Source organism: Leptonychotes weddellii, chromosome 13, assembly GCF_054177405.1.
Source record: "Leptonychotes weddellii isolate Sample4059 chromosome 13, ASM5417740v2, whole genome shotgun sequence".
Lineage (NCBI taxonomy): Eukaryota > Metazoa > Chordata > Mammalia > Carnivora > Phocidae > Leptonychotes > Leptonychotes weddellii.
The window spans coordinates 44,385,081-44,395,059 of NC_138381.1; the positions used below are offsets into that span (position 1 = coordinate 44,385,081).

Here is a 9,979-nt window from a genome sequence, read left to right on the forward strand (position 1 = left end):
CATGAGAGACGATGGACTCTGAAAAACAAACTGAGGGTTCTAGAGGGGAGGGGGGTGGGAGGATGGGTTAGCCTGGTGGTGGGTATTGAGGAGGGCACATTCTGCATGGAGCACTGGGTGTTATGCACAAACAATGAATCATGGAACACTTCATCTAGAACTAATGATGTAATGTATGGGGATTAACATAAGAATAAAATAAATAAATAAATAAATAAATATTAGTTTGTATAATTGACTTCCTATTGTCAGTGGGCTTATGCTAAAAGAAAATGAAAAACAATTACTATGTTCCATGTAACCTAAGCTATTTAAAAATATTCATAGAAAAAGGACATGGAAAAACATATCAATATGTTAACAGTGGGACTCTGGATAGTGAGTATATATGCAACTCTTTTCTTGTTATTTATAGTTCTCTGTGCACTTTGAGAGAATTACTTCAGCTTCTGTGTTGAGAATAGAATGGGCTAGGGTTGAGGTGGGGTAGGCGGGTAGGTAAGAAGGGTAGAAGGAGGGAGACCAGTCAGAAAGCCTCTTATTGGCTCCATTATCAGGGACTGGGAAATAGATATGAAACAAATTTAAAAACAATGACAACAAAGTACCATATACCTGTAATCTCAGCTATTTAAAAATATAGATAGAAAACAGATTGGAAAAATGTGTTCCAAAAAGTTCTTAACGGTTACCTTTGCATGTGTAATTTTTTTTTATTATTGATTATGCTTTGGTGCACTTTCCAGAGTTTCTACAATGCACATGTGTTAGTTTTATCATTTAAAAGAATGAGAAAAGAATTTTCCTCAGAAGACAGTTCCGGGACTATTTTAACATAAGGGAGAACGATTTATCCCAAACTTAACATGTCACTAGTGAAAAAAATAATCCATTTTGTGACTTTGCATTGCATACTGAATAAAAGACAGGTTCCTCAGCATGTGTTATGAAGCCCTTTATGACGGTGTCTACTTCTCCAACTCTTCACTTCTCGCTTTCCCCTTTGACAACACCAGACTCCCCATAGCTCTTCAGATACATCATGCTCTTATGCTTCCGGCCTTTATTCATGATGCATTCTTTTTGAAGAGCAACCTCCCCTGCCTTTCTTCCTCTTCCCCTGAAAGCACCCCTCACTTAGCGAATGCCTTCATGATTCCGCTTCCTAGACAATGCCCCCTTCTCTAGAAAGCCTTCTTGGACCCTTCCATGTTAGTTTCCAGGCACAGCATGCTCGTAACCCCTATCATGTTGAATTTAAATTCTACTTACCTGTCTACCTTCTCCCAAGTGAACCATTTGTCACTCATCTTTGCTTCTCCTGGCATGAGCATTGTTGAATGGCACAGAGGTTCTCTATAAGCTTTCTCACCCAGTAGGGTATAAGAGGATCAAACCATTCTCCTGGGTTCTTCCCAAGACAGCCCTTGCCGTGGCTTGTGAAAAGATAATGTCTGACTAAGGATCAAAATCTTTTGTGATGAGAATGTGGTGGTTACATAAGGGGTCTCTTCCTGGTCCTACTGCTATCCTCCCATGTCCTTAGATACCGTATGGCAACTCACAAACTCCTGAAGCTGGTCCAACTCCTTCATTTGACTGAGGAGGCACTTAGTGTCCAGAGGATTGCTTTACCCTGGGCCCAGAGCTGATGGCCATCTTTTGTGTCCTTCTAGCCCAGTGCATTTCCCACCACATCAGGGTCACAAATATTCTCTATCATGTATTCTTCTTTGTTTGATTTTTCTTTATTAACAACTCTTTACAAATGTCAGAACCATTTTTAACATAAGTCTTATAAGAGTGGGCTGCAGGCCAGATTTGGCCCAGAGATCATGGTTACTCAGCTCCTCACCAGGCTTGTGTTAGACCAGTGGGTCTCCGCTAGGGATGATCTTATCCCCACAGGACACTGTGGCAATATCTGGAGATACTGATATGATTGGAAGGAATGATACTAGCATCTAGTGGGTAGAGGCCAGGGATGCTGCTAACCATCCTACGATGCATAGAACGACTCCCACCATGAAAAAGGTTCTGGTCTAAAATGTCAATAGTGCGTAGGTTGAAAATCCTTGGAATAGAATGACTGCCTCCCTCTGCGCCTCCCCCTGCTCATTCTCTCTCTCTCTCTCTCTCTCAAAAATAAATAAATAAATAAATCTTAAAAAAAAAAAAAAAACTCCAAGGGAACTTGGTTGGAAGTTGTCATCTTGAATGCTAAACTTTTAAACTTTTGGTAGAGATAAGAGTGGAATCATTCAAAGGTACCTTTCATTCATCTCCTAGAGATTAATTAAGCACCTATCAGTGCCAAGCAAGTTCGTTCAGGGAATGCAGAATTTCAAACAAGTCTTGGTTTGGAAGGGTGATAAATGAATCAACCATCACAAGTCAGGTGATTGGGGTAGGTGGGAGTGCCCTCGGCGTGCGACTGGAACCACAGAATGGGCACCTAACTCGGGCTGAGGGGCAGGCCATGGGAGGAGGGGCTTGGGGACTTCCCAGACGAAAGGAAGGCTGAGCTGGACCCTTTGTTGTTCTTCTCTCTTCTTATTTATTTATTTATTTATTATTTATTTATTTATCCTAGACTTCTCAGTATGGATTTCCTCCTCGAGCAAGCTTGTACTCACAACTTCCCTGGAAGGAGATCCTTATTAAAAGAATGGAAGGAAGAAAGGAGAAAATAAGGAAGGGAAGGAGGGAGGGAGGGGATGTATGACAGACTCTGTCGGGTCTCTGCTTATGTATCCTTGGCTTGCACCGTGTTCTTGCACACTAGGAAGTCCGCAAGCAGCTGCAAGCTGTCTCCCGCTAAAGGAGTGTGCTGAGTCTGTGCACAGAGCAAAGCTATGTGCCCGGGAGCTGAAAGGCCCTGGAATAACCTCAGCCAATGGCGGAGAGCAATTGACGGATGGATATTCCACTGCCTTGCTCCTAGAAAGCTAGCGCTCTGGGTATACCCTATGCTGTCCCCCAGATGTCCCCAGCAGGATGGAACTCCAGCTGCCTACAGCAGTAACTGCCCGTTAATGCACCCTGTTTGGGCATCCCTCCCTGCTCCCCTGCTGGTTCTCCCCGGCGTCACCTCCCAAATGAACTCCTTCCACTCAGATGCCAGTGTCAGAGTTGACTTTCAGCTGAAGATAAGCATGTGTGGAGTAAGACACCCTTGCCTCATTCCTGGGGTTCGCCTGGGGCATGCTGTTCCCTCATCGACATAAAAAGTAGATTTTTGTTCCTCAAGAAAACCCACACAATTGCAAATGGCTTGAATAGGTAGGAGACTCTCCTTAAACACAGGTCACTGATCCGCTCACATACAGGGCGGTTCTTCTGGGGACAGTGGTGCTGGTGTTCGGGTCCGGGTGGCCTGTTCCTACTGCTCGGCTGACTTCCCAGCGGGGGGCAGACCGAGACAGAAGCTGTCCTGGAGATGCGGTGATGTGATGGGGTGTCCCACTGGCCTTCCTCCCCCAGTATCAAAGCCTATAATTCAGACGTGATTGACAATATTAGGTCAAATCTACATGTTCTGATGTCCCCATTGGCAGATCAAAAACAATTTATGCTTAGTTTTGGAATCCATGTGCATAATGTACGCATCTGTGTCTGGTGGGAGGCATCTTTATGTATCTAATAATGCTTTAATTAAGTGGATATTCAAATTGGCCACCCCCAGGAGATGCAGCTACCCCCCCAGGCGTAGCAGACGATGGGGGAAAAGACAGTCCGCGATTAAAACGTCACATGGGATAAATGCCAAAGCAGAGGTCCCACCCTGGGAGAGTTATGAATTGACTGTACCCCTTCTCATCTCCACTCCCTCAATCATTGCTGATGGGCAGAGGGAAACCATTTTCTGCCATCTGGTTTTTGCAAAAGTCAGGCAGTAAGCTCCCTGGGACAGGGATCTTATCTTGTGCAGTTCAAGAATGAGCACATGGCCATGTACACTCAACAAGCTCTATTAGTAGTGAATGCAATCATAAAAATAGCCCAAACGTGGATATTTGATAATGCCCCCGAAGTCAGCCTTCGTCATCGTGTCCGAAGGGCACTGGGTTCCCCAGGCTGGTGCCTTGTGTCTCTCAGACAAGCACCTTGGCTGATAAGACGGCGGCGGGCTATTGTGAAAATCACACAGTAGTTCCCAGGATCCTGGAAAAACAGCAGTTCAATCACAACGGTTTTTTTTTTTTCCTTGGTGTTTGACTTTGGCACTGAGTTCTTTTCAAATGAGAACTATGCCAAACATCTTGTTCGAACCCTTCCACTCCGCAGATATGCAAACAACCTCTCTGTAGCTGCCAGGGGAAGGGGGGGTGGGGAGGGGAGTACTGAGAGTTCCATGGAAAACACAGGAGGCTCAGAACCCTTCCTCTGCAGGCAGGAGCCAGCTTGCAGCGACATCTGGGAGCAGGACATGGACTGAGCAACTCCGAGCGCTCAGCGAAGTGTGGGCCTGGCAGCTGGAGCACCCTCGGGGGGCTCTGCCTCCAGGCTCCCCAGGCCAGGCCTTACTGTGTGATTTTCAGGGTTGGCCGTCATTGCTGTTTCCTCCCCCAGGGTAAGTGCACAGAAGTTAGGGCATCGGGAGCTGAATTCTCCTCCAAGGACCTGCTAAGCTCCTGGGGCAGAGACTGTGTTTGCATATAAATATACCAGTGTGCATTGGATCTTGTGTACGCGCTCACGGAGGGTCAGGATGGCCCTGGGATGGACACGGCCGTCTGTGTCTGGAGGAAGACCTAGCACACAGGATTTCCTGGGGAAGAAGTTTCCCTCCTGAGCAAGCAGATCCTTTCCCCACAGCCTGAGAAACGGCAGGAGGCCGCCTGCCACACAGCCTCCCTGGGACAGTGAGCAGGGCTCAGCTCTGTGAGAGATGCACTCCCCAAGACCAGCCATCCCAGGTCCCGGCCAGCTTCCGAGGCTCCAGCCCTCTGTCTCCAAGGGCAGGAAAATCATCCTTCTTTATTCCCAAAGCAAACGGTTCCTAGGAAAGAGCAGAATCTTTGGAGGAAATCACATCATCCCAGAGGGGAGAGCCAGCGCCTTTGTACTATTTTTCAGGGCTGCCTTCGGAGCCAATAATCTGTCATTCCTTGAATAAACAAGCACCTTATCATATCACAAACATTTATTTAACCCTTTTCTCCTGCACTTTTACCAGCAGGGAGAGAGAAAGCGGTTAGCAGAACAGCCGGAGCCCTGTGGCAGAAATGCCAAATTCTCTGAACATTACACCCAATCTGTAAAGTGTCAGTCGGCCCTTCTCTCTGCCTCCACGAGATGCCAGAGCGTTCACCCCAGACTCCGGCCCCACGTCCCCGCCTCCCACTGCTATTCCCACCCCACCCCCGCCCCTCTCCATTAATACCCCTCATCCTTTTGCAGACAGGCCCTTAATTCCATCCAAATGGAGTCTGGACTAATTTGTTAGGTTCTTTAGGGGGCTGATGAGGGAAATGGAAAAGGGAGAGACACGCAAGGGAGTATTTACATTTCTCCTCTTCATGACAGTCCACTTGACGGACAGAGTTGGGGAGCCCCGGCATTTTTTAATGTGTGTGTGTGTGTGTGTGTGTGTGTGATTTTTTTAAAAGGCATATTCTTTGGCTCTGACATCACCAGAAAATGGAATGAACAAAGTATGTAAATTTCTCCAAGCTCCCACAATATCCATTTTCTCTCAGTGGATGGGATTTTGTTTTTCTTTTCTGGTGTTGCTCCCACACAATGGGGCCAAATCTTGTTCAGGACAAAGAAACATATAAATAGAACATGCATGTGGTATGCAAGGGAACTTTGGAGAGCAGAGGGAGACTGTTTGGAAAAGCGTCTGGGGGCTGCCAGGGGGAACTACGGGGTCCTGGCCCGAAGTATTCCACAAGCAGAAGTCTGCCTGTCCCTAACGTCGCAAGGCAGAAATTCCCAAACTGCTCTCATTCTCGGGCAAACACTAAGAAACATTGGAATGGGGACAAACGTAAGAGGAGAATGTGAAGTATCTGTGCATGAATATGAGCAAGAGTATGTGTACATAAGATGACCATGAGCCCAATTCATAGGCTGGACATGCTTCCCAGAGCCTTCTTTACCAGGAAGGATGCTAAATCATGCGCGGTGTCTCACGCTCTGCATCATCTCGGTGGGCTACCACAGACCAGCTGAAACTTCCATCAAACATGCTTTCCTGTATTAAGCATTTGCAATTGTTTTAGTGTCAATCACCCGTCAACCAACCCCTCCAGTCTCATAACTGCACACTTACGGCTCCAGCCAAAAAGACTTTTATCAGCGCAAGTTTGAACAAACTAATGTGTATAGGTCCTGAGCGGTTATTTTTGTTTCCAAGTCTGGACATAGAATCACTTGTTCAATTTCCTGCTGGGTTATATCAGGCAGTTTTAACATGTAAATCTCTGATAAGGAAACTGACTAATTTATGTGGGTTGCCATCTGCGTAGCTGTCAGAGTTGCCTTCATGTCTTTTCTGCTTCCTTTCTTCTCTATTCTTTCTCAGTCATTATTGTCACCGCCATTCCTAGTCCTATCAGCTGCACCCTTATTTGTTACATGTTTAGAATATGTTCTTAGGCTAAAGAATGTTGTAAAAGCAAACAACCAACCAAAAGACCCTGTGTCCTTGAAGTTCATGTGGGAGTTCTGCTGACCTGGAGGTCTATGCTTTACAACTTGGATTAGAAATAAATACGCCCCTCGGACTCCTTCAAGCAATGTCTTTGATGATCAGAAGATTAATTTTTAAAAATTAAGATGAAAAACCAGTCATAATCTAAACTACTTCTGCTTCATGGATATCCTTCACCAGCGTCAGCTGACTTCAGTTGACAGAGCTTTAGGACCTCTAAGTTAAAATCCTATAAGCTGCTTGAACACCCCTTCCCAAAACCTGCCTTGGGCTATAAACCCACAGGTAAATCGATCCCACTCAATAGCTTGATCAGAGAAGCAGGCATTTTCAAATAATTGCTCATTCTGTGCCCAAATATACAGACTGAGGTGGATCGATTTGACATAAACCTGTAATCAAATATCTGGTGCTGTTCTCATATTGAGGGGCAAACCTGGCCTCAGCCAAGTCCATAACTACCCCCAGACTTGGGAGCTTGGGCACATTCTTTAAGGACTCAAAGTCAGAGGCTGCCATCCCATTGGCTGGGAACAGAAATAGAATCCATCTATTCTGGGACTGGGACAGCAAGCCAGGTAGGGCTCTGCTCCCTCTTCCAAGGCTTTGAGGATGGGGATGGGGAGAGTGGCAGGGATCGGAGGGGTGGGGGTGTGGGGCCAGGAGGCCCCCAAAGTGGCTACCCTTCTCGCCTCTCATCCACTCTATCCTCCAACCCAGGCCCCTCCCTGCTGTGCCTACAACTGCCCCTGATCTCTCAGAAGCCCTTTGCTTTAGGTATTTTTTTAAGGCAATAAGACGATGCGGGACTTAATGCAAATGGGCTTTTAAAGTAACCATTTTTGTATCCAGTAGTGATTCCTGAAAAGCCCTCTCCTTCCCTTGTCTCCCCTTCCCCCACAGTGAACTTTAAATCCTTCCATCCATGTGGACAGAAGGCAAAGTATCTGGATTTTCTTTCCTAGCCAACCCTCTTGCCAGTGTGGCTGTTGGATACTCTTCTTTATGGCTCCTTGCCAACGAACAGATGTAACTATTGTCTGATTATTAAAAGAAAAAAACCAAAAAACGCACAAAAGGGCACACGCCATCAGTGGGTAACGACTGTAGAACTGTCCACATATAGTCAAATCCATGGTTTGGTGCAAACAACGAGCCACCAGCTTCTGCCATTCCAGGAACTTCTGCTTTCTCCAAGGTTTGATTAAAAACAAATTTAGGCAAACATAGCATGCTCAAGAAAGGTGCACCTTTGTGGTCTTGGGGCTTTGCCGGGCAACCCTCAATGCCACCTCCTCGCCATCTAGGTTCACACTATCTTTGGGCACCCTTAGGACGCTCTTAAGCAATCTTTCCTTGCCTATGGCCTGTGCCCTCATGTCTGGTCTCCCTAGCCCTCCACAAAGCAGTGTAGCCACATGGAACCCTCTTCATGGCTTGTTGGAGTGGGGGACACGCTGGGCGAGGAGTCCAGCCTGGCTTCACACCCACTGCTGCTTACTGGTTGCATCACCCTGGGCAAGTTTCTGCTCCCTGCCCAGTTTCCTTGTCGGCAGACTAACAAGGCTGAGCGAGATGCATTCCTTCCATTTTTCCTTAAGCAAATATTTATTTAGCTCCTACTGTGTGCTGGACACTGAGAATGGAACTGAAAACAGGACAAACAGAGTCCCGGCCCCCATGGAGCATATGGAACATCGGGAGGAGGAGAAAAGAAAGAAAGTAAAAGAAAACAAAGTGTGAACATCCCTGGAGCCCCCCCACCCCAACCTTTGAATGCAGTGTTAATAATAGCCTGCTGTTGTCCTTCAGATGTATCGGGGATCAGAGTCACAAGTAGAGATGCGGGGGTTCGAGCGTAGAATGGCAGGCATCAACTTCAGGGAGGCCTCTGTGACCCCGAAATCCCCACCTCGATGGACACCTGCAACACCTCTCCTGAAGGCTGGACCTCGCCAGAGCCCTGTCTAGGCTTGTCTCTCTCTGTGAAGGCCGGGTATCTACAGGCTACCATTGCGCTCTCCACTTGAACCAGGGAGTTTTCAGAAACAACAGGCAAATATGACACAACACCAGCCTCGAGCTCCACCCTTCAGTGGAACTGTTATTTTTAGTTGTCTCCTTTCTCTTTCCACAGCCATCTGCATACCTCCCTTGGTGAGTCATTCCTGTCGATGGCCGCCAGTACATGTGACTCCTTGAATGTGAGTCTGGCTTAGTTTAACAAACCAGTGCGTTCCACCCCATCTCTACCTGCAGCACTCACTAGATGTTCGGGGGGGGGGGGGCAAGGAGGGAGTGCCGCGGGACTCCCAGCACCCCCAGACCCATGCCAAACGAATGACGACCACCCGCAGACACGCTGCAGGATGAAGCTGCTCAGGAGCGCGGGAATTACCGAGTCAGAGAGTGGAGCATATTGCTTTGGCTCCATGTTCACATTCGTGTGATTGACACTTGACCCCAGAGTCTCAGGCACAGGGAAATGCTCTTACTCAGCCTGGAGCCACTTCACCCCGGCACCAGGCATCGAGGTCACATCCTGAAAAATCACACCTTGCAAGGCTGTTCATCATCTGTACAAGATGCTGAGCTCTCAAAATAATGCATAATGAAATCGGAGTATTTCTAGAAGGTGTTGAATATAAATCATCTATCAGAACTTGTGGTCCTCTTTTTTTCTTCTTCTTCTTCTTCTTCTTCTTTTTGGTCATAGAGAAAAATACTCCTGAGTCTATTCACAGTGCACCTGCCACCTCTCTCCCCGTGACTCCCCATGCCTCAGACCCATGGTGTGTTTGCCATGCTGGTTTGCCGGGTTTATTTCAAGGGTTTATTTCAAGTCTTCCGCGATCTCAGGCTTTCTTAGCACAGGACGTCGTCCTCTTGTGAGATCCTCTCTGCCTGGATGGCTCTCCTCCCCCCACTCTTGGCCTGGCCCTTTTTGTTTCTTTCTTTAAAGACCTTCTCTCCAGGGACTCCGTCTCAATCCCCTCAGGCACAGGTGGATTTCCCTGTTCCTTGCCCTCACAGCTCCCTGTGTTTTTCCAGGGTCACACTTATTGGAACTATATTTAAATGATTATTTGTTAAATTAATTTGCTGAATATCTGTCCTCCCTGCCAGATTTTCATGCAGGCAAGCCTCATTCATTCATCGACGGCTCCTCTGATGCCCAGCACAGTGCCTTGCAAATAGGAGTAGTTTTCTCGATAAATGTGTTAATTTGGTAAGTCTCCTTGCTCTCAAAATTCATAGTCTAACAAGTGGGAGCGCTGAAAAACAGTATGGTACATTCATGGTCCTCTAAATATGGAC

The 9,979-nt window shown here is 47.0% G+C and overlaps 1 pseudogene across 1 annotated transcript in view; it reads left to right on the forward strand.

The window, feature by feature from the left end:
* The window catches only part of LOC102748274 (small ribosomal subunit protein eS17 pseudogene), a 52,787-nt pseudogene extending 43,025 nt beyond the window's left edge, over positions 1-9,762 (forward strand). Inside the window, exon 7 of the transcript XR_014139844.1 lies at positions 2,594-9,762. The product of XR_014139844.1 is annotated as a small ribosomal subunit protein eS17 pseudogene (transcript). The remainder of the gene's footprint in view (positions 1-2,593) is intronic.
* Positions 9,763-9,979: the final 217 nt, after the last annotated feature.